Source organism: Scyliorhinus torazame, chromosome 9 (genome assembly GCF_047496885.1).
Source record: "Scyliorhinus torazame isolate Kashiwa2021f chromosome 9, sScyTor2.1, whole genome shotgun sequence".
NCBI classification, from domain to species: domain Eukaryota; kingdom Metazoa; phylum Chordata; class Chondrichthyes; order Carcharhiniformes; family Scyliorhinidae; genus Scyliorhinus; species Scyliorhinus torazame.
The window spans coordinates 214,472,131-214,497,161 of NC_092715.1; the positions used below are offsets into that span (position 1 = coordinate 214,472,131).

At 48.4% G+C, this 25,031-nt stretch overlaps 1 long non-coding RNA gene across 1 annotated transcript; it reads right to left on the minus strand.

The window, feature by feature from the left end:
- Positions 1–259: 259 nt before the first annotated feature.
- LOC140430072 (uncharacterized) lies at positions 260–11,724 on the minus strand. The gene is made up of 2 exons (XR_011949309.1): positions 11,059–11,724; positions 260–393 (listed from the first exon to the last, which is right to left on the minus strand). It is a non-coding gene; the product is annotated as an uncharacterized lncRNA (long non-coding RNA).
- Between the last annotated feature and the right edge of the window lie 13,307 nt (positions 11,725–25,031).

The following is a 25,031-nucleotide window of genomic DNA, read 5'->3' on the forward strand; positions in this document are numbered from 1 at the left end:
GCGGATGAAATTGGACAATGTTGGAGATGGGTGTAGAAACATTTTTTTCCGATGCACGGGAGCAATGAGGGTCTGCATCCTGAGCTCTGCTAGGAGCATTTTTCTATCTTGTGCTGTTGCTTTGAGAACCACAGCTAGGCTTCACAAGTTCTTCAACTGTGTGACGACTTATGAATTTTACACATTCTCCACACTTTACACTCTGACAACATAACAGGCTTGAACTTGGCAGAAAAATAATGAGGGGCTAGTCTGCATGTTGTATTAAAGTTTTTTTTAATGGATTTCCTGTTGATACATTTCCCATCGAAGAGGTCTCCGGAAAAGAGCTGGCCTGTTTATCTGTGAAGGTCAGTGAAAAAAAGCATTGTTGTTTCGCCTTGTCAGTTCCATCTACAACAGAAAAGGACAGCAGTTAAAAGCCATTCATTAATGTCTTTCTAAACAACGCTAGCTCAAGAGATTGTCTCGTAGGTAGCCCTGAATATGCTGCAGAGCATTGGGTGAATTCTATGAGTCACCTCAAATGTTCTGGATTGTTCTGCCTATCACTTCCTGTTGGATGGAGGCCTCTCTTGAGCAGATGGTAGGTGCTGAGGTTCTGCCAATAGTTGCCTACTCTCAACTGGTCTAGAATGATGAGCCAGGAAAAGTGTAGTGTCCTCCTGGGCAGAGAAACAACTTTCTGTTAAAGAATTTGCGTTGACATTGCATTTTTTCATAACCTCAGGCTGAACCAAAGTGCTTACTGCTATAATGTAGGAAAAGAATCGCCGCCTTGAGTGTTGTTGGAGTGCCACTCATCCGGGCAAGTGGAGTGTATCCCATCACACTCCTAGTTTGTGCCTTGTACATGGTGGACAGGCCTTGCGGAGTCAGGAGGTGAGTTACTCGCTGCAGGATTCCTAGTTTCTGATTCCTACCTACTCTTGCAGCCACAGCATTTGAACGCTGGTCCAGTTGAAGTAAGTGATTGTCTCTTGTACCAGACTCATGGGCACTGAGTACCAGGTTATTACATCTCGTTGTGTCAAAACATTCTTCCCAACAGTCCCCCTCGTGAATCTTTCCCAACATCCCCCCGTGAATCTTTCCCAACATCCCCCCGTGAATCTTTCCCAACACCTTAAATCTATGTGCCATAGTCCTTGTATAATTAGCTGATAGGTTTAGATAAGATAGGGAAAGAAAAGGCCTATCATAATCATCTACACCTCTATTAAATCTTCTTTCAACCTCCTTCGCTCAAAGGAGAACAACCCCAGCTTCTCCAACCTAAATGTATAGCTAAACTTCTGAATCCACAGAACCATCCTGATAAACCTCCACTGAACCCTCCCAAAAACCATCACATCCTTCCTAAAAGTGTGGTGGCCAGAACTGGAATCAATACTCTGAATGTGGCCTAACTTGACATTTATAAAGGTTATAAACTTCCCTACTTTGGTACTTATTACTAATCCCTCTATTTATGAAGCACAAGGTCCCACATGCTTTGCTAACTACTCTCTCAATAGCCTCTTCCACCTTCAAAGATCTATGTACATGAACCACAGCCCTTAGTTTCTGCACACTCTTTAGAACTGTGACATTTAATCTTGTGAATATCTGTTTATGGTTCATGTGTTTTCGAATATGACTTTTAGTTTTAGATAAAGTTTTTTTACTGTAGAAAATGGGGCTATGGTTGAGAAACTGGTAAAAGCAGCCCTGAAGTGATTGCAATTAAGTACTCTCAGTTCCTCTTTTTCGCGGCAGAAAGCACTCAACTGCTTTTGATGTGGCCCAAGAGCTTTCAATCATAGTTAGATGTTTATAAACCTTGTGGATATTTTCACAGCAGGGTACTTGAGATCCATTCAAGCATGAAGGGAAATGAAATTAAACAATGCAGACAGCTTGCTGTGTGCAAACTGTCAACCAGAGCCTAGTAGACCCTATTTCCCATTGATGTGAACTTGCAGATCAAAGATCTGAGGGGGCTTAAACCAGCTGATGTAGTTTTCAATTTCTAGAAATTTACAACTGCTGCTTCCTCTGCCTGAGCCAGCAGGTGGCGAGCACAGGCAAGTTTTAAAGCAATGGTTATTTCACCGTCTCTGTCAGGGTTGCTCCCTAGCTTCCAGGAAGAGGTCTCTGTAATGGAGGGGCTTCTGGTGGGGGTCCCTGTAATGAGGGGTCACTGGTGTGGGGTTCTGTTATGGGGGATATCTAGTGGGGCTCTCTGGTAGGGGGATCTCTTATGGGGGATATCTAGTGGGGATCTCTTATGGGGGTTTCTGGTGTGGGGATCTTTTATGGGGGTGTCTTTGGTGGGGGCACTCTTATTGGGGGTTGCTGGTAGGGGTCTCATTTATAGGGGTCAGGTCACCCCTTGTACTGTGGGTGAGGGGTTGACCCAACAAATCCTGTGGTGGGGTGAAACGGAATTACATTTGGGGGGGGGGGGGGAGTAGGGGGGCCTGCCATCGGAACTCATTATCTGCCCCCATTCAAAATGGCTCCCGATAGCTGGATTCGTGAGGGCATTATGGCTAATACATTATTATCTCAGCAGGTGATCCCGCCAGGACATCTCCCTTCACTGAATATTCACAGGTGCCATCATGTCAGCGCAATTTACAACAACTGTGTATAAAAACATGAACCTGGTGACCTCACCTCTGAAGTGGATATCGGAGGTGAGTGGTTAGGTCGCCATTATCCTCATTACCCAACAAGGAGTTGAATGGAGAGGGTGCACCGGAGAGGACGTGGGGGAACCAGCTAAGTCATTCTTGGGGATGGGGCGGGGGGTGGGGGGGTGGGGGGTGGGGGGGGGGGGGGTTGGTTGTGCCTCGGTGGCGGAGGGCATTGGAGGAAGAGGTTAGAGGGGATGGGGATTTCTACTCGCAGGCCTTAGTGGACCTTCATTATTGTGGACCTCAAGACCTCCAAGGGACTTTGCGCCTCTCAGGTCTCCATTGCTGGTGATGTTGCCTCAGGGGGACAGCCTTTCTGGGGTGGCACCTGGAAGTGGGCGTGAGGGGGTAAATTCACCGGGTCAGCAAAGGAGACAACTGTGAGGTGCCAGGGTGGGGTCTGATAAGACGCCAGGTTGGATGGGCAGAGTGAGGGACTCTGACATGGGGTGGTGATTCGCTCCATGAGGGCAAGAGGTCCCTTAGGGAACGAGTGCAGTCGCAATGATCTCCAAGCCTCAGGCAGCATAGTGCAGCTTTAGGTAATGAGCCCTGTGAATGTGAAATACCACTAGTCATGGAGCCCAGACTCTCAGGGATATAATCATGGTGGCTGACTGCTCAAGATGGGAGGCTCGTTTGATCCACATCCCATGAGAGCTGGGGCAATGAAGGTGTGAGCCTCGCCTACCACATGGGGAAGCCACTTCCCTAATCACATCCCTGGCCCTTCTTTGATGAGTCAATTATGCCTATTAAGTCAGTATTGTCAGGGATGATTCTTCCACTGATTGGTGCCCACTAACTCCAAGGCTTACACTCACCTCTCCTATGAGAGAGGTGACACAGGCTTAGTCCCTAATGCAAGGGGCAAAGGTAATAGCTCATCAGTCAACCCTTACACAACAAATTTTGTGGCAGTGTTTCAAACCCCCGGATGTCAGCATGGAGTTCAAGTCAATGCACTCTAATATCCTCAGTCCCCACCCTTGGGAGGTTCCGCGGGCCACAAAGGTTATCCAAGGTAGATGTCCATGTGTCAGGTGGAGTTGGGAGAGGCCCACGTGGGGACATGGACATTGTGTGAGAGCGAAGGTCATTGGAAAGGCACTTGCATAGTGGAATTTGCTCGGTGGATGTCCCAAGTGTTCATAGGGCTCTGGGTCAGGGAATTGTCAGTACTCCTCATTGCTCACATTTATGTTTCGTTCCTTTTAGTTTTTGGATTGAGAGGATGATGGAGCCAGTGGAGCTGGCAGTGCCATTGATAACATGAGAGCAACATCAACAATGTCAATGTGCGGCTGCATGTGGGCAGGCCCAATGCCCTACAGAGGAGGGGGTGGCAGAGCCCACTGATTTACCAGGGGCAGGGTGGCACATGGAAGTAGCTCGGAGGGAATATTACCAGCCATGGGTCCAATGGAGGAAAGCACCATATCTCCAGATGTCAGAGGTTCAGTACTGGTGAAGACTGCGTCTGTTCCAAGGGACAGTTGACTACTTGTGCCAAGTGATTCAGAGAGGCCACCCATTGTCTGTGGCCCTGAAAGTCACAACTGCCTGTGGCTCGCTTCAGGGCTGTACCAGTGACCTGTGCGGCATCTCCCAATCAGCAGCACAAAAGTACATAAGACAAGTCAGATTCACTATTTGCTAGGACTCACCTATACATCAACTTTGACTGAGAGCAGGTGTACCAGAACACCAGGGCCTTGGGCTTTGTCTGCGTGGCGGGCTTGACCCAAGTGCAGGTTCTCATAGGCTGCACACCCATAGCTCTGCATTCCCCATGGCAGCAGGGGGCAATCTTTAGAGCTGCAAGGAATTCCACTCCCTCATTGGGCAGATTGTCTGTGACCTTACCATGCTCATAACGCAGGTGTGCGGCTGTTTCCAGGGGAGCGTCTACGACAGCTGTATTCTCAGATGCTCTCAGATCCTAGGCATATTCAAAGGAGGCCAGTGGCTGGAGGGATGGCGCTTCAGGGACACAGTGTACTCACTCAGGAGGTGGTTGCTGACGCCCCAAAGATAAGCTGACACCTGATACAATGAGGCTCATGCTTCCACACATGCGCTGGTCGAGCAGGTGATAACCTGCTAAAGAAGTGGTTTCAGTGCCTGAATCAGTCGGGAGGAGCCCTCACGTACAGCCAGAGGGAGTCACGCATCATCGTAGTGTGCTGCGCTCTGCACAACCTGGCACTGCAACGGGGCAAGCAGCTGGATGAGGAGGAGATGAAGGAGCGCCACATCTCCTCAGATGAGGAGGAAATCAAGGACGATGGCAAGGGAAACCCCTGGAGGAAGCTGTTGTCATAATATCCACTCATGTATATAATGAGATGCGGACAGGCAATGATTGACACACAGGATAACCAATGAACACACACGACACATAACAACCAATCACCAGACAGGACACCACCACTATAAAGCACACAGGGCATTAAGATTCGCTCTCTCTCTACAGGACACAGCTACTGAGATAGTAAGAGTGCACAAGCTAGTACGCACTATCACCATGAGGTAGAGAGTTAGTCTGGTCAAGCCAGTAGGAGGTTATCAGTTAGATTGATAGAGTGTCAACTCACAGCAGATATGTACAGCAATCAGGAAGTTCAATAAAACAGTGTTGGACCATCTCCTGTGTGAACCAGGCGACTTCATTCGCCACATCGAGGCACAGGTGCAGCTGTGTGCCAGCAACCTCCCAGCCACTGATGAACGAGTTGTCCTGATATGCGAAGAAACTGCCAATAATCCTCTACTGCAGCGCGTGATACAACACCTTGCCCATGGCTGGCAAAAAGGGCAGTGCCCCCAGTTCTTCAACGTTAAGAACGAGTTAACGGTTGGCGAGGGGATCCTTCTTAAACTAGATAGAATCGTCATTCCCCAAAGCATGCAAGCCATGGTGCTCAGACAAATCCACGAGGGTCACCTTGGGGTCGACAAATGTCGACACAGAGCTCGGCAGGCTGTCTACTGGCCTGGCATCAGCCAGGACATTGCCAACATGGTCCTCAGCTGCACAACATGACAGAAGTTTCAACCATCTCAGCCCAAGGAAACACTGCAACAGCACGAGCCTGTGACTTCTCCGTGGTCCAAGGTGGGGATAGACCTCTTTCACGCAAATGGGCGTGATTACGTGCTCTTGGTCGACTATTTCTCCAGCTACCCGGAAGTGGTGAAACTGTCGGACCTCACGTCCAAGTCAGTGATTAAAGCCTGCAAAAAGACATTTGTCAGGCACGGCATACCACTCACAGGAATGAGTGACAACGGCCCATGTTTCTACAGCCAAGAGTGGTCCGACTTTGCACGATCCTACCACTTCAGTCACATCACATCCAGTCCCCAAGACCCGCAATCAAACGGGAAGGCTGAAAAAGGGGTCCATCATGTCAAGCGGTTGGTGTGCAAGGCTGCAGACTTAGCCTCGGACTTCAACCTGGCGCTGTTGGCATACCGGGCAACCCCTCTGTCGACTGGTTCGTCTCCGGCGCAGCTGCTCATGAACTGCAACCTGAAGACGACTGTTCCAGACCTTGACCGCCTCACGGTGCTGCAGAAAGTGCAGTGATCCAGGGACCAGCAGAAGATCACGTATGATGCTCATGCCAAGGATCTACCTGTGCTGGCTCCAGACGATGTTGTTCATGTCCAGTTGCCTGAGGGAGGTTGGTCAGCCCCAGCTATTGTTGTCAGGCAGGCTGCCCCCAGGTCCTTCATTGTCCAAATGGCTGATGGCTCCATTCTACGGCACAACAGGAGGACGCTACGAAAAGTTCCCTGCCCACCGCCTGGCCACACTTCTCCGCATGTCATCATGCCTCCTACGGACCTCTCGCACCACGAGGCCACCGATCTGGCAGCGATCCCGCCTCTCCATGAAGCCACCGACACGGCAGCAATTCCGCCTGTCCGGCGTTCCCCCCTCCACCTCAGAGGCGATCGACAAGAATTCATTGCCTGCCACAAAGACTGAATCTATAGACTTAAATCTCGTAAATTTTGTTCAGTTTGCTCTGTATCTGCACGATAGACACCTTCCCATGTACATATGTTCACTCACTCACCACTTGTATATAATCATGCATATCGTCACATTCCAAAATTTACTTCAAAAAGGGGAGATGTCATAATATCCACTCATGTATATAATGAGATGCAGACAGGCAGTGATTGACATACAGGATAACCAATGAACACACACGACACAAAACAACCAGAGCACCACCACTATAAAGCAGGGCATTAAGACTTGCTCTCTCTCTACAGGACACAGCTACTGAGATAGTAAGAGTGCACAAGCCAGTGAGCACTATCACCATGAGGTAGAGAGTTAGTCTGGTCAAGCCAGTAGGAGGTTATCAGTTAGACTGATAGAGTGTCAACTCACAGCAGACTATGTACAGCAATCAGGAAGTTCAATAAAACAGTGTTGGACCATTTCCTGTGTCAGAAGCCTGTTTCTAGTTTCACTGCATCCAGTTGCAGTTAACGTTAAACCAAATTACTTAACACATCAGCTGTGACTATCTTTTCTTTGCCTTCCTCATCCTCCCGCTAGGCCTCAGTGTCTCACAAGGATCCACAGCTGAGGATGAGGCAGCCTGCTGACTGCCATGCCGTTGCCTGTGTGACCTTGGTGGGCGTCTCCTGCAGGGCTGGGACCATGAGAGTCTGGGCCCGCATTCGGACAGCACGGGTGTTGCAGTGATGCTCTGCTCTGTGTGTGGGGCTGGAGGTGTGTCGGTCACAAGGAAGGTGGGAGTCAGATGGGCTGAACATCCCAAGGTGTCCTGGGTGGAAGGCCCAGGGGTGTGCACCTGACAATCCCCTTCCCTATGGGTACACAGGGGTACTGGGCTCCTCCATGGGATGGAGGACAGCTAGAGTGAGATCCAGGAGCCCCTTTGGAACTGACACTTGTGTATTCCCACTAGTGCCTGCACCATGTACCTCAGGCTTGTTGCTCTTTATGCCTCAGTGATAGCACCATCTCCTCAGACAGAAGGGGATGGGCCTCCTCCAGTTGACCTTGCAATCCGAGGAGGGATGCTGACATCCTTTCCTGGTATTCACAACTCTGCCTTTGTGGCTCTAGCAGCGCTGGGATGATCGTACCCAGGGGCACATCATCAAAGCCAGATCCCTGGAACTTCCCTACCTCCAACTGCTGTGGATCTTCAGCAGTGAGTGCTCATCTGTGAGTGACCCAGAATCCTGCCTACTAGTGAGGTTTGAGTGTCTGCACTGGTAGAGGATGCAGGTGACAGCTGTGACACCTCCTTGATGTTCGTCTCTGACCTGTTTCCCTTGCAGATGCTCGGGCCCATGGTTTCCAGAGGTGAGAGGATGGTCTGGGCTGGTCAAGTCCGGGGTATAATGATAGAATAAAGTGAACTCACATGAGGCTTGCACCATGGCTGGATGTGTTGAGGGTTCTCACTTTTATCTTTTGCCCATGTTGAAGGCAGATTTAGAAGGAAGACTGAAGGAATGCCCAGGGAGACAGTGGTGGCTGACAGTAGCAGATGATCTAGGGTCTTGGATGAAGAACAGACATGTGGGATTAAGGGAGACATTCGCAAAGAAGTGATAACACGACAGAACAAGGAGCATTGTAGACTCAAGGACTCCAGATGGAGACAGCGAAGATAAGTTTAACAAGGTACCATCTGTCATGTCCACGAGGTCATGGACTGATCATGTACCAACTTACATAATGCCAAATTTCATTGGATATGTGACTAATGTATGTAATCTATAATCAATATTATTGGACAAGGTCCAGCCGTGTAGATGGTTTGAAAAATGTATAAGAATGGATGTTTTTCCTTTGTTTGGTGGAGAGAGGCACTGGGCTTTAATAGATGCCATCACCCCGCTGGCGTAATAAACCGTTTGATGCAAGGACCAGCTTTGAGCATTGAGTGATTTCTTCGCGATTCTCTCCCGCTAACCGCCCCCAACACACCCTCTGCATAGGTATGTTGCTGCTCCTCACCGGCCAGCTCAAGGTTTCTCTCCTCAAACGGAGTGAGGGGCTTCAGCTGGGGCATCCCACCGGATGGCTGTGCCCAGCCATGGCGGTTGTGCTTGGGTTTGCCCTGCAATGAGACGGATGAGGAGTGTAGGCAGGGATCATCCAGGTCAGATGGTAATGAAGTCTGGCACGCGTGGGAGGAGAATGGGGATGTGAGGAGAGGAGCTACTGGGGGGATAATGGAGAGAGGGGGAGGGAGGCTGGGTGAGTGTTGGGACCCCATGAGGTGGCTGGTTGCAAGTTCACAGTGGAAGTATAATGGGTGTGTTAAGGGGTGTGGCAGGGCACAATACAATAAGGCGGTGACTTATGCTGGCTGCACAAAGAAGTTCATTCATCTTCCTGCACTGGATCCCTGTCAATATCACTGCCACCACTGGCGCTCACTATCAGTGCCACCACTTCCCTTGCGGGGTTGGTAACCTTGCTCGCTGGTTGTCTGTCCATGCGAGGATGGAGGATGTCGCGCCTCTGTTCCACCCAATCCAGCATCTTGGCGAGGGCTCCCTCTGAGCAACATGGGGCTGTCTTCCTGGCTGCCATCCCCTCAATTGGACTTGGAACAAGTGCTGGGGAGGTGTTTGAAAGGAGCCGCCCGCCCCCAGATTGATGAGATCAAGTAATGCTGTGGTGAACGAATCAGAGGCAGACCACCACGAGTGTGATGTGAAACGCATGAAAAAAAAATCTTCTAAATGGCTGAAGGTAGGACGATTTTACTCACCGACGATGCCAACTGGATTCTCTCCGGTTTTCTTGCTTGAGACCAGTATTTCGAAAGCATACCGGAAAATTCCGCCCGTTCTCTGCCAAACCCTACACCCATGGCTGTTCTCAGTAATGATCGATAAGAGGTTGGCCCTGTCTTTCATTTTTGAGGAAGGAAATGGAGATTGTAAATCTCAACTTTCAGAGCATTTCAAGGAGAATGGTGCTCTGATCCTTTGTGCCATAAGGTTTGCTTTGCTAACGAGGAAAAAAATATTGTGAGTATTTTTCGAAATGTGTTTTCTTGTACTTCAGCTGTGGAATGAGAGGAAGGGTAAAGAATATAATCAAGGAAGTAAAATCAGAAAGGGGCATTAATGAATCCAATTATAATAAAGAAAGCAATTTTAATATGATAAATATATTGCAAATGGACATTAAATTGATTTGATAAATTATGAAGTATTGGCAGCACAGTAGAAGAAGAACTTCTAAGGAAATTCAAGTTCTACATCATGGTTATGTTACCAAATTGATCATTTAGTGGCTGTTTTAGTCACATTAATAAATAATCTTTTGAAGCTGCCCATTTCGATTTGTGTCTGATTGTTATGGGCGAGGCGTTTTCAGAACCCCAAAATGTATCATGGAGTTCAACCTACCTCTCCCTTTAATAGATTTGTTGCTTTTCCTGGCACACGGCTTTTCCCTAGGTGTGGGATTACAATTATGGACACTTGGGTTTTTAAACACAAAACACTGTTTATTCCGTGAACTCATCTTAAATTCAAATTCAACATCTTAAATAAACATTGGATCTCTTAACACTCCTTACTTCAAAGATAACGCAGAAAATCTGCAACAGTAAATACATCCTTAAAATGTTCCTTCACACTTCCAAGAGACTTAACACCTTTAAACAGTATCACATCAGGTTAAAGGATATATATATTTTCTGTAGAATGGCAGAGATATATTAGCTTGGGTGACTTCAGCTCCAGCACCTTGCTTTCTTCATGCAGCTCTCTGGAAACCCACAGACACACCCACGCTGCTTTCTCAAACCTGGCTTTCTCCCATCTAAGCAGATCACAGCAAGCCAGAACTTCTCAAACTGGCTTTCTACTTTTAATCAGCTTACAACAAAACAGCCAGGCACTTTTAAACTGCTCTCAGCAAAACCAGCCAGGCACTTTTAAACTGCTCTCAGCAAAACCAGCCAGGCACTTTTTCAAACTGCAAAACCAAAACAAAATGGCTGATGAGCTGAGCTCCACCCACTCAATGACATTGCTGTTTTCTTAAAGGTACATTGCTTAAACATCCAGTTCTTAAAGGCACTCTCGCATGACACTGATCATCCATGCCCAATTGTGTATGACTAAATTGAAAGAATCTCCTTGGCAAGCAAAACAATTCTGAAAGTGATTACTGTGTGAGAGAGGAGGCAGAGCGTTTGGAAAATGGGGAAGCAGCGTGGATAACGAGAAATACTGCAGATGTACGAGATTGCGAAACCGCCAAAAGAGAGATGAAGGCGATTGGCCTAAGTTAGGGAATTGAATGCTAAAAAGAGCCAAAGCAGGAAGGCAAATAGTACACACTTACAGGAGGTTCAGTTGGTAGGTCCAGAGCAAGATTGATACGAGGGTGGTGTACTGAGTTTGCATTGTTGGAGACAGAAACTGGTGTCAATACCATGGAAGCAATAGCATCAAGAGAATGGATTTGATTTGCAATTGCTACGGAATCTGGTGCAAGACCATGCGAAGCATTTCTTGAGTTCATAAAAAGGACGCAGAGCTGATCTTTCTTATATTCTTGAGGTATTTGAACTCCCAGAGCTGTTAATTCCGCCTTCAGCTTTGCAGTAGACCAGTCCCTGGGCTCAGATAATTCTCTGTTGGTATTTGTTTGTGCAGTGGGACGAGAATATGGATGCACGCCATGTGACGTGGAACGAGGTAAATTCGAGTTCGCTGCCTCGTCTTGTGATGGAGACCCAGGTGCAGGAGCTGGAGTGGAAGCTGGAGCAGACAAGAGAGTTTTACTGGCTTTCCGTCCTTTGCGAGTCTTCATGGCTGCAGAATGGCCAAATACGTCGAGCAAAACAAAGCGTTAGCAAAGAAAACATAAAATGGGAATGGAATAACCGCCAAATAACTTGGACCTTCAGTGAAATAAAATGGGATATAAGGTGGGACTGACAAGCCACTCACTAAAATGGCCTCAAAGATTTTGGGACACAAGTGGGAGATGATTCAAATCATGGTAGCTTGACAAAGCAGGTAATAATAATGAATTGATGAAATTACCTCTGATGAAATCATAAGAATGGTCTGTCAAGATTACAATATCAGGACAGTCGCAGTGTCATAAATAGGCAGTCACGTGACATCATAATATCTTCAACCTCTGACCTTCAGACTTTGTTCTCCTTTCTATCAGTTGAGTAAAGCTGGTATTAGATGTGGCTCAGTGCCAGGCAGAAGATTGTGGGTTCAAGTCCACCACAGACTTGAGCACAACATCTAAGCTGATATTTCAGAGCAGTACTAGGGGAGTTGCTACGGTTGCGTAATATTTCAAATTTGTTCTGGTGCAAAATCTGAAAGTGACCGGCACTTTCCTAATGCTCTAGTCTGTTTCTTTTTCCTGCCAACAAGGGAAGATTCCTTCAGCCATAGCTGCCTCCCTTGCACCGGCTGTGGTTGGTGGGCAGAAGCGTGTTGTCACCCACTTGGGACTCACGAGGCTGGGTTGATTAGGCTCCCCATGAGTCTGCGGAGTATGAGTGTCCCCTTATTAGCGAGACAGGAAACCGGAGTATTTAAACCCGGCCCGAGTGTGAGCTGGGGTGGTAGCCCCATCCGGGACCTGGGTCCATAGTCTTTTCATATCTCTGTATGTTCCCAACGCTTCCCATGTGGTTGTTTCTGTGAGCTCAATACTGTCGATGAGGATCAAGTGGAGTTGCAGAAGTTACCTTTTTCGCTGTGGCTGGCCATCTCTCCGTGGACCTCTGGAGGACGGTTCGCCTGCGGTTCCGATGTCGCACTTTGGGAAGCTAGACGCATTCAATGCAGGTACAGAAGAGACTGGTCCCAATATGTCGAGTGGATGCGCTATTTTATTCGGACCAATGCCATTGGCGGTGATGAGCACCAGATCGTAACCCTCTTGACGGCCTGTGGGGCTTCCACTTTTAGTGTGATCAACAGCCTGACATATCCTACACCACCGATTCGGAGAAAGAGCTGTCCATTTTCAGCCAGCATATTCCTCAGTGTCACAAGCACCCAATTTGCAACTCTGTATGAAACTGATGGCAACTCTGTCTGTACCTCATTAATGCATAGTAAGTGGGCAAGACTAACCTGCATTTGAAGTTGGCCCTGCTAACCAATTATTAAGCTGAAACAGGAATATAGCAACACTAAAGAAAATGCCCAATGTTCCATTGAAAATAGTGGGCCAAAATCCCTAGATATGCCTCAATGTTAATAATGTCAACATGAAGTCGCAATAATTGCTTTGGATGCTGTTAAATTGTCGAGACATGATTTAGTCTTTCACATTGGCGGCATCAATCAGGGAATGCTCACCAAATTCAGCCTTTCTGAGTTCATTTTTCACATTGCAATCTACATTCATCCACCTAAATCATTCTTAAAGCATCTGCTAATTAGCCCAGATCCTTTGAATGCTGCCGATCCCCTTTTTACACGAGTCACCTGGCCACAGCCATCCAGTGTGTTCCAGCAGCTGACTTAAGAGTATTACCTTATATTTATATTTAAAGTAAAAGCCATCTGCCATCTCTTAATCCCACCAATTAATTAGCTCACAACCGTATCCTAGCTTTAGCTATCATGGCACGAAGTAAAATCTGGGAGGGGTTGTGCCAATTCCTTGGTCAGAATTTTATGGGGACTTTGGGAATGGGCTGGGAGGAGGGAAGACTGGCAAAATGGTGAGGGGAGGCACCAGATGGCATGCCAATCATCTTCCCCCTAACCATGCCATTTTAGCAGCAGCTTGAAAGATGGCAAACAGCCTGTTGGCACAAACTATGGAGCCAATTAATGACCCCTTCCCACCTATGCTGGCATTTGACCAGTGGCGAATGTATGAAATTCTGTTTAAATTCAAACTAGATCGCAGTAAGTCACCCAAATAAGCCCTGAGTAGCAAAGCTTGTGTGTCTCACCCACAGCACTCCTGAAGTTCGGCTCAATATTTGCTTGCTTTCCTTTCCAATTCTGTCTTTCCCTTTCTCTCCATTCCCCCTCTGTCTGTCTCTTGCCTTTCCCACTCTTTCTCTCTCCTTCCCCACTCCATCACTCTCCTTTCCCACTCCATCACTCTCTTGCCTTTCCCACTCTGCTTCCCCCTCTTTCTCTCTCCTTTCCCACTCCATCACTCTCTTGCCTTTCCCACTCTGCTTCCCCCTCTTTCTCTCTCCTTTCCCACTCCATCACTCTCTTGCCTTTCCCACTCCGCTTCCCCCTCTTTCTCTCTCCTTTCCCACTCCATCACTCTCCTTTCCCACTCCATCACTCTCCTTTCCCACTCCATCACTCTCTTGCCTTTCCCACTCTGCTTTCCCCTCTTTCTCTCTCCTTTCCCACTCCATCGCTCTCTTGCCTTTCTCCCTCGGTCTCTCTTTGCTTTTTGACTCTGGGTGCGATTTAACAAAAACATTTCTAAGTGTGATGTTTGGCGTGATTGGCGGAGTGTTTCTCAACGGCCCCGTTGGTGAGATTGTGGCCAATATTTAATGGCACTTCATGCCAGAAATGACCCCACAGGCTTCTCACCATTACTGGCTGTCTCACCATCTGAATCATCAGCCTTGCGCCTCAGTGTCTCGTGCGTTAACTAGGGGGAGCTGTTTTTAAACGCTCCCTCACCACTCACTCCCAGTCAACACACAAGCATGGCAGCGCGCAGACCTGCTCCTCGCTTTGGCGATGCCGACCAGGTCAGGCTTGTGGACACTGTGGAGGCAAGATAGGACATCTTGTTCCACCGAGCGGGTCAGACGGCCAGAAGCAGGGCCACCAATGCCGCTTGGGAGGCAGTGGCAGCGGCTGTCAGTGCTGGCAGCTTGACCAGGAGGACCAGCATCCAATGTAGGAAGAAGACCAATGACTTCCACTGAGCTGCAAGGGTAAGTTACCACCTCTGTCCTGGGGTCAGTTCCGCCCACCATCCCTCAAATTCCCAACTCTCCCCTCCCCTCCCACACACAAATCACTGGCTGACATCTCACACCCTCCCCACATCCGAACTTCATGCTTGTTCCTCAGTACCCCCTGGTACCCACCAGCACAGCCCCTTCACATCCAGGTGCAGTGCCCACACAGGTCACCTGCCATAGGCGCTCGCCCCAAATCCATCAAGCGTGCGGCTCACAATGCCCTCATTTGTCCCTGCCGGAAAAGATAGCCATTAATAGGCGGGAAAGGGCTACGATGGGGGGGGGGGGGGGGGGCAGGGTAGCTGAGATCCCAATCCTATTCCCTTATAAGGAACGGGCCCGGGAGATCACGAGGTTGACTGAGGAGCGAGGAGTTACCGACAATGAGGTTGGCCTACAACGCAGAGGTGAGAATCCACTGCCCCTTCACCCAGCTGTCTCAAGTGAGTTGTTCATGTCAGACAACGTGATCCTTCCCTTTCACTGGCCACACGTCCATTGTTTAGATTTAGATTTATTGTCACGTGTACCGAGGTACAGTGAAAGTATTGTTCTGCGTACAGTCCAGATAAATCATTCCATATTTGAAAAACATAGGACATATGACAAATCCAGGGCAGCACGGTGACGCAGTAGTTAGCACTGCTGCCTCACGGCACCGAGGTCCCAGGTTCGATCCTGGCCCTGGGTCACTGTTTGTGTGGAGTTTGCACACTCTCCCCATATTTGCGTGGGTTTCAGCCCCACAACCCAAAGATGTGCAGGGTAGGTGGATTGGCCATGCTAAATCACCCTTTAAGTGGAAAAAATGAATTGGGTACTCTAAATTAATTTTTTTTAAAATACGATAAATCCACAATGTAAATACTGTGATGGGCCAGGGTTTAGAGAACCCTGGAGCATGGAGTTCACCTGACCCACAACTTTTAATAGATTGTGGTATGGGGAGCACACGGCCCACTCTACAGGTGTGGTACAGCAGAAATGGAAAAGTATTTTTTAAAGCAAAACAATGTTTATTCTATGAACTCAAGTTAACCTTTTTAAAACACACAGTGAACAACTTCGCAACCATTAAATCAAATACAACCCCCAAAGAATACAACACTAAGTAATCCTTAATAACTTCCCAAACAACATCCAGAAGACAAAAGAAACACCTTTTAACAGAAGCACATTAGGTTTACATTCACTACTGAGAACATTTATAATTCTGAATTCACCAAATGATCAAGAGATTGTCTTTTCATGGCAGAAAGTTCAACAGTACATCTGCTTTGTCTGGCTTCAGCACCAACACTGAAAACGAAACTAAAACACACCCTGCAGCAGCTTAAAACGAAAGTAAAAAGCTGACAGACAGCCCAGCTCCACCCACTCTCTGACATCACTGCAGTAGGAAACATCCATTTCTTAAAGGTACTCTCACTACAGATATTTATATACACCCCCATTTATAAACACCCATTTCTTAAAGGTACTCTCACATGACAATACATAGACATAGACATTTGGTGAGGCATGCGGAGCGTAGTGCTACTCAGTAGAGAAAATGTGTGGAGAGGTCAGTTCAGTCCATAAGAGGGTCATTCAGGAGTCTGGTAACAGCGGGGAAGAAGCTGTTTTTGAACCTGTTAGTGCGTGTTCTCAGACTGGAAGACGTTGAAAGAGAGAATAATCCGGATGGGAGCGGTCTTTGATTATGCTGCCTACTTTCCCAAGGCAGCGGGAGGTTTAGACAGAGTCAATGGATGGGAGGCGGGTTCACATGACTGACAGGGCTGTGTTCGCGACTCACTTCTTATGGTCTTGGGCCGAGCAGTTGCCATATCTGCCTGTGATGCTGCCAGATAAGATGCTTTCTATGGTGCATCTGTAAAAATTGGTGAGTGTCAATGTGGACATGACAAATGTCCAGTTTCCTGAGAAAGTAAAGGCACTGTTGTACTTTCTTGGTCATAGCTTCGACCGTGGGTGGAACAGGACAGATTGTTGGTGATGTGCACACCTAGGAAGTTGAAGCTGTCAACCATTTTCACCTCGGCACCATTGATGCAGACGGTGTGTACAATACTTTGCTTCCTGAAGTTAATGACCAGCTCCTTCGATTTGCTGACATTCAGGGAGAGATTGTTGTTGTTGCACCATGCCACTAGGTTCTCTTAGTCCCTCCTGTACTCTGACTCATCGTTGTTTGAGATCCGACCCACTACGATCATGTCATCAGCAAAATTGTAGATGGAATTGGAGCTGAATTTTTCCATGCATTGTGTGTACAGGGAGTATAGTAGAGGGCTAAGTACACAGCCTTGCGGGGCCCCAGTATTGAGGACTATTGTGGAGGAGGTGTTGTTGTTTATCCTTACTGATTGTGGTCTTGGATCAGGAAGTTGAGGATCCCGTTGCAGAGGGAGGAGCCAAGCCCTAGGTTTTGGAGTTTTGATAGGAGCTTGTTTGGGATATGGTGTTGAAGGCAGAGTTGTAATCAATGAATAGGAGTCTGTTATAGGAGTCCTTGTTAGAACATAAGAACGAGAAGCAGGAGTAGGCCATATGGCCCCTCGAGCCTGCTCCGCCATTCAATGAGATCATGGCTGATCTTTTGTGGACTCAGTTCCACTTTCCGGCCCGAACAACATAACCCCTAATCCCTTTATTCTTCAAAAAACTATCTATCTTTATCTTAAAAACATTTGATGAAGGAGCCTCAACTGCTTCACTGGGCAAGGAATTCCATAGATTCACAACCTTTTGGGTGAAGAAGTTCCTCCTAAACTCAGTCCTAAATCTACTGCCCCTTATTTTGAGGCTATGCCCCCTAGTTCTGCTTTCACCCGCCAGTGGAAACAACCTGCCCGCATCTATCCTATCTATTCCCTTCATAATTGTATATGTTTCTATAAGATCCCCCCTCATCCTTCTAAATTCCAACAAGTACAGTCCCAGTCTACTCAATCTCTCCTCGTAATCCAACCCCTTCAACTCTGGGATTAACCTAGTGAATCTCCTCTGCACACCCTCCAGCGCCAGTACGTCCTTTCTCAGGTAAGGAGACCAAAACTGAACACAATACTCCAGGTGTGGCCTCACTAACACCTTATACAATTGCAGCATAACCTCCCTAGTCTTAAACTCCATCCCTCTAGCAATGAAGGACAAAATTCCATTTGCCTTCTTAATCACCTGTTGCACCTGTAAACCAACTTTTTGCGACTCATGCACGAGCATACCCAGGTCTCTCTGCACAGTTGCATGTTTTAATATTTTATCATTTAAATAATAATCCATTTTGCTGTTAATCCTACCAAAATGGATAACCTCACATTTGTCAACATTGTATTCCATCTGCCAGACCCTAGCCCATTCACTTAACCTATCCAAATCCCTCTGCAGACTTCCGGTATCCTCTGCACTTTTTGCTTTACCCCTGCATCTTAGTGTCGTCTGCAAACTTGGACACATTGCCCTTGGTCCCCAACTCAATCATCTATGTAAATTGTGAACAATTGTGGGCCGAACTCTGATCCCTGAGGGACACCACTAGCTACTGATTGCCAACCAGAGAAACACGCATTAATCCCCACTCTTTGCTTTCTATTAATTAACCAATCCTCTATCCATGCTACTACTTTACCCTTAATGCCATGCATCTTTATCTTATGCAGCAATCTTTTGTGTGGCACCTTGTCAAAGGCTTTCTGGAAATCCAGATATACCACATCCATTGGCTCCCCGTTATCTACCTCTCTGGTAATCATGAAATTCCACTAAATTAGTTAGGCACAACCTGACCTTTATGAACCCATGCTGCCTCTGCCCAATGGGACAATTTCCATCCAGATGCCTCACTATTTCTTCCTTGATGATTTTTTCCAGCATCTTCCCCACTACTGAAGTTAAGCTCACTGGCCTATAATTACCCGCTTTCTGCCGACCTCCTTTTTTAAACAGTGGTGTCACGTTTGCTAATTCCCAAACCGCCGGGACCACCCCAGAGTCTAGTGAATTTTGGTAAATTATCACTAATGCATTTGCAATTTCCCTAGCCATCTCTTTTAGCACTCTGGGATGCATTCAATCAGGGCCAGGAGACTTGTCTACCTTTAGCCCCATGAGCTTGCCCATCACTACGTCCTTAGTGATAACAATCATCTCAAGGTCCTCATGTGTCATAGCCTCATTTCTATCAGTTACTGGCATGCTATTTGTGTCTTCCACTATGAAGACCGACCCAAAAAACCTGTTCAGTTCCTCAGCCATTTCATCATCTCCCATTATTAAATCTCCCTTCTCATCCTCTAAAGAACCAATATTTACCTTAGCCACTCTTTTTTGTTTTATATATTTGTAGAAACATTTACTATCTGTTTTTATATTCTGAGCAAGTTTACTCTCATAATCTATCTTACTCTTCTTTGTAGCTTTTTTAGTAGCTTTCTGTTGCCCCCTAAAGATTTCCCAGTCCTCTAGTCTCCCATTAATCTTTGCCACTTTGTATGCTTTTTCCTTCAATTTGATACTCACCCTTATTTCCTTAGATATCCACGGTCAATTTTCCCTCTTTCTACCGTCCTTCCTTTTTGTTGGTATAAACCTTTGCTGAGCACTGTGAACAATCGCTTGGAAAGTTCTCCACTGTTCCTCAACTGTTTCACCATAAAGTCTTTACTCCCAGTCTACCTTAGCTAGCTCTTCTCTCATCCCATTGTAATCTCCTTTGTTTAAGCACAAAACACTAGTGTTTGATTTTACCTTCTCACCCTCCATCTGTATTTTAAATTACACCATATTGTGATCGCTACTTCCGAGAGGATCCTTAACTATGAGATCATTAATCAATCCTGTCTCATTACACAGGACCAGATCTAGGACTGCCTGTTCCCTCCTAGGTTCCATTTCATACTGTTCTAGGAAACTATCGCGCATACATTCTATAAACTCCTCCTCAAGGCTGCCTTGACCAACCTGGTTAAACTAATTGACATGTAGATTAAAATCCCCCATAATAACTGCTGTACCATTTCTACATGCATCATTTATTTCTTTGTTTATTCCTGCCCCACCATAATGTTACTATTTGGTGGTCTAAAGACTACTCCTATCAGTGACCTTTTTCGCCTTACTATTCTTGATTTCCACCCAAATGGATTCAATCTTATCCTCCATAGCACCGATGTCATCCCTTACTATTGCCCAGATGTCATCCTTAAATAACAGAGCTACACCACCTCCCTTACCATCCACTCTGTCCTTCCGAATAGTTTGATACCCTTGGATATTTAACTCCCAGTCGTGACCATCCTTTAACCACGTTTCAGTAATGGCCACTAAATCACAGTCATTCACGATGATTGGCGCCACCAACTCATTTACCTTATTCCGAATACTACGAGCATTCAGGTAAAGTACACTTATGTTGGCTTTTATACCTCTGTTTTGAATCTTAACACCTCGATCATCCTCTCCCAAGTTATATTTCCTCTTAACTTTTCTCCTAATTTTCCTTGTTGTTGAACCCATATCTTCATGTAACAACCTGCTGCGTCGCTTACCATTTATGTTTTTACTTCCCGTTTTATTCCTTTTAGTATTATTTAGTTGTAGAGATGCTCCAAGGAAGAGTGTAGGGCCAGGGAGATAGTCTGTTGTGGATTGGCTGTGGCGGTATGCGAATTGCAGTGGATCAAGGCAGTCTGTGAGTATGGAGTTGATGTGTCTCATGACCAACCTCTCAAAGCACTTCATAAAGATCGATGTCAAGGCCACCGGACGGTAATCTTGCAGGATCTCCATCTGATGTGGCCAGCCCATCCACAGTCGTCCCCACCCACCACACAAGAGAACATCTCCGAGGAGAGCACCATCGAGGTGTCACAGCTATCCCCCCCCCCCCCACCTTCCATCAGTGCAGAGGCATGCACCTCGGTGAGCGACATTAGTGGACAGGTTTCTGGGGCACAAACTGATGAGCATCCCACAGTTGCTGATGCACATCAGATGGGGGAAGGAACATCCAAGGAAGTCAGCAGTCGGAGGTCTGCTGGATCCCAGGTCTCAGCTGGGTCCCAGGTCTCAGCTGGGTCCCAATCAGATGCCAAGCCTCTGGACAAGGTTCTCCCTGAGCTGATGCAGATACTAGGACACAGCCGTAAGATTCAGGAGAGATGTCAGCAACATTCCTGCAAGGCATCAACATTAACCAGTCAACAGTACAATAAAGTCACCAGAAATTTCCGCCCCGCCGGCTGTTGGGAAAGGCCTTTGGCGCCACGCCAGCCGGCGCCGAAAGGACTTCGCCGGGTGACGCATGGGCGGGAGCGTCAACGGCCGCTCACGGCATCCCCACGCATGCGCAGTGGAGGGGGGGGTCTCTTTCGCCTCCGCCATAGTGGAGACCATGGCGAAGGCGGAAGAAAAAGAGTGCCCCCACAGCAGAGGCCTGCCCGCCGATCGGTGGGCCCCGATCGCGGGCCAGGCCACCGTGGGGGCACCCCCGGGGCCAGATCGCCCCGTGCCCCCCCCCAGGACCCCGGAGCCCGCCCACGCCATCTGCTCCCGCCGGTACGGTAGGTGGTTCAATCCACGCCGGCTGGCGAGGGTTGACAGCGGCGTGACTTCGGCCCATCGCGGGCCGGAGAATCGCTGGTGGGAGCCCGCCGACCGGCGCGGTGCGATTCCCACCACCGCTGATTCTCTTGTGACGGAGAATTCGGGACACGGCGGGGGCGGGATTCACGCCAGCCTCCGGCGATTCTCCGACACGGTGGGGGGGTCGGAGAATCGCGTCCCCAAAGAACAGGTGTCTTTGTGAAACAATCCAAGATGCGGGTTTTGCTGTCCTGCTTTTGACAGACAATGAATGCACAGCAAATTACTAGTAAGCATAGCTGTCAGGATGAGGATCAATAATGCGATGCTTGCAATTCTATTGGGTGAAGTTTAAACACTGCTTGCAATTCTATTGGATAAGTTTAAATGTAGCTGCTTGAGGGATTGTATCATGTCCAACTGGGGTGGGCTGATTTTTGAACTTTGTATATAAGTACTGTGTTCTGGTCTTTGTTCGGCCGAACAGGTGTTGGCAGATATCCAGTCTGTTCTCTGTGTATACGTAACAAGCTTGATTAAATAAGCCATCTTGTCCAGGTTGTCGTTGTGTTTTTTCCTCTCTGTACTGAATTGAGACACAGGGAATAACCCCACATGGAAGCTGACTCAATACACAGGTCTTGAAACCGCTCCTACATCACACGTATCAGTGCCATTAACGTCCAGGAGCCACAGCTGTGCAGGTCCCCCCACACGATCCAATCTCACCGGAATCAAATCTTGGCATCCTTGACTTCCAGCATGGTTAACCCGCAGTGACATGCCAGTTACAAGCAACATTCACTACTCCAGCAGCAAAAGCGTGAGCAATCTGCGAAAGCATTTGTTCAACGGTGTCATCAGGTGACCCATTCAGATCAATGTTGTGCACCAGGTCCTGCAGCATCTTCTTGTTTCAAACCGGATTGCCTTCTGGACTCATACGTTCCCCTGAGCCCAGTGTTCCAGGACTCAGCTATCTTAGAAAAAATTGTCCTTCTTCCCGGCTACAGGAAAGGAAGGAAACAGCAACAGTCGCCTCCAGGCATTTGCAGCAACCAGCAGGATCAAGCAGCAAACACAACCTGCAGCTGTGAAGTGCTCTCATAACTAAGGCCAATTCCTCATTCGCAATAGTCTTCAGCTGTGAAGCTAGAGGCTGCTCACAGTCAAAAGGAGTTAAAGTGACATTCAGCACATAACTAATAACAGGGCTATGTCCTGGAGCTATTTGGTAGGACAACAGCTGTTATGGGTATCATCAACATTTAAAGACGGCTTGAAGGCCTCACAGACTAAAAGCCCCTCATTCCCCCCCTCCCCCCGCGGTAGAGGGTGACCCTCGACCTGGAATGCTTCAGCCCCCCGACCAACCCCTGTGGGATTTCCCCCATCCCGAGCACTGTGACCCTTGAGCTGCATGCTGGAAAATGTAAATTCCTACTCACTTCCTCAGTTCCTCTCAGCAGCCATTGCACCAGCTTTACGTTTTTAAAAAGGAGTACTGAACAATGCCCATGTGATCTCTCACTGAGGAGGCTGTTAGATTGGACTTGCATCTCACTAATGAGATGGAAATTGCAACTAATTAGAGGCAATGCTATGCATGCCATATTTGACCATGATCCGAAACTCACCACCGGAGCAGGCTGGTTAGAAAGCAAACGGATTCCTGCCCGATTTTCCCCTTCTCGCTATTTAACCGACGCGCCCAGATTCGTGGCAGGCACAATGCGGTGGTTAAATGGTGCCCTCTGTCTCTACCCAGGATCTGGACATTTTCCTGGCAGTCTGCAGGGTCCTAGCCTCTGTCCCAGGCCGCTGCTTGAGCAGGGTGCAGGGGGGCTTGAATTGAATCAATGAGGAATGGGGGCCTCAAATTGAACCGGAGTGGGGTTCATGAATCGAGTTGTGAATGCTGCAGATTGAGACGGGGTAAGCGGGGGGGGGGGGGGGGGGGGGGGTTTGAGCTGGTGGAAGGGAGGGGGAGGGGGAGGGGGAGGGGGAGGGGGGGCACAAATTAGGCTTGGGAGACTGGTTACTCACACTTCACCACTTGATCAGCGGCTTCCTGACCTGAGCCTCCAAGGCCCCTCCCCGAGTGGCGGTGACTGTCCCAGCTGAGCCTTTGGGTAGGCACCCGCTTCCAGATCTCAGGCCTCGATCTCTCCCCCCCCCCCCCCCCACCCACAGCCTCGGCCTCTGAAATGACTGGCATGGCTTCTCTATGGCGGCAGTACCAACATTAAAGAATGGCAGGTGTATTGCGGGAGATGGGCTAGAGTGAAAATGGCGACACAAATTGGAAAAAGCAGGCCCTAAAAACCAATGTCAAAGTGAAATGACAAAAGTGAGGGCTTGCTGCACCTTCAGGAGTCCTGAGAAGGCCGCACAGATGAAGGTTTATTTGGTAAACAAACGCGGCATACAGCACACATGTCCTAGCCAGGACTACTGATCATGGTGGTCCCAATCCGGGCCGGCTTTTAAGTACGAGCCCCAGCTGTTAGGCCTCTGCCCCCTCAGCGTGGGAGTTGCACTCCATGAGCCTCGCAGGGAGATTGATTGGGTCACCCCCTTGGGTCTCGTGAGGGGGTTTACATTTCATCCTGCACCAAGTCCGTCCGTCTCTCTGTGGTTGGAGGTGGAGGAATTTGCCTTCGCCGCTTTTCCCGCGGCTGTGATTCCAGCAGTTGTGGGGCTAGGTCGCGGGGGGGTAGGTAAAGCATCGAGGCGCGTTGCCTCTGCGCCGATTGTCTGATTCATCCTGTCAGCGATCTCCCTCTGACCAAAGTGTCACCCGATATTATGGATGATTCCATCTCCATGTCTGACGCAGATTCCTCCAGCTCGCGTATATCAGTGCCCTGTCCCTTGAGGAGTATTGCTCTCTGCCTCATGGGTGATGGGCAAGAGGAACAAGGGACTGAATCATCTGGTGACATTGGCTCCGGTGTGGGTTCCCTGCCTTTGAGATGGGCCACATGTTTGTGTACCTTCCGCTTCTTGGCTTTGACCATATAAGAGAGTGGTCGAATCTTCACTACTATGGTTCTCGGTATCCACCGGATGCCAACCCCAAAATTCCGGACGTACACAGTGTCCCCGAGCTTGAAACCTCTGTTTTGCTTCCTATGGTCATGGTACTTTTTCTGGAGATCTTGTTTCTTCTCCACCTTCCCAGCATGATTGGGAAACGTTCGGCCCCTTCTTGCCCACCATGCACCCCCACACCTTCATACTCCCCTCCACCCTCCATTTATGGGCATGGCTTCTTCAGGCACTGTCCCTTGGCCATGCCACCCTGGCACCCTGGCACTGCCATCCTGGCAGTGCTCCTGCTGGATTTGCAGTGCCACCCAGGCACCTTGGCAGTGCCAGCCTGAGAGTGCCAAGGTGCCCGCATTCAAGTGGGAGGGCTGGGGGCCACCCTCTCCTGCCCCTGAGCACATAGGGACCTCTGATGACCTGGGAGACCCACTGCGGGCAGTTCCACCTGGTCCGTGTATGTGTGGACCAGTCCTGAACGGCAAAAGACTGGGGTCTCCTTGGGGAGATTAGTAGACACTGGGAGCCCAATAGATCTTGAGTCAGCAAGCCTAAGCGGATTTTGAACCTACTTAGACATGCAAGGCTTAGTCCCGCCCATTGTGGGAGGGAACCTGTTGCGACGCCTCATAGAATTTATCATAGAATTTACAGTGCAGAAGGAGGCCATTCAGCCCATAGAGTCTGCACCAGCCCTTGGAAAGAGCACCCTACTTAAGCCTCACACCTCCACCCTATCCCC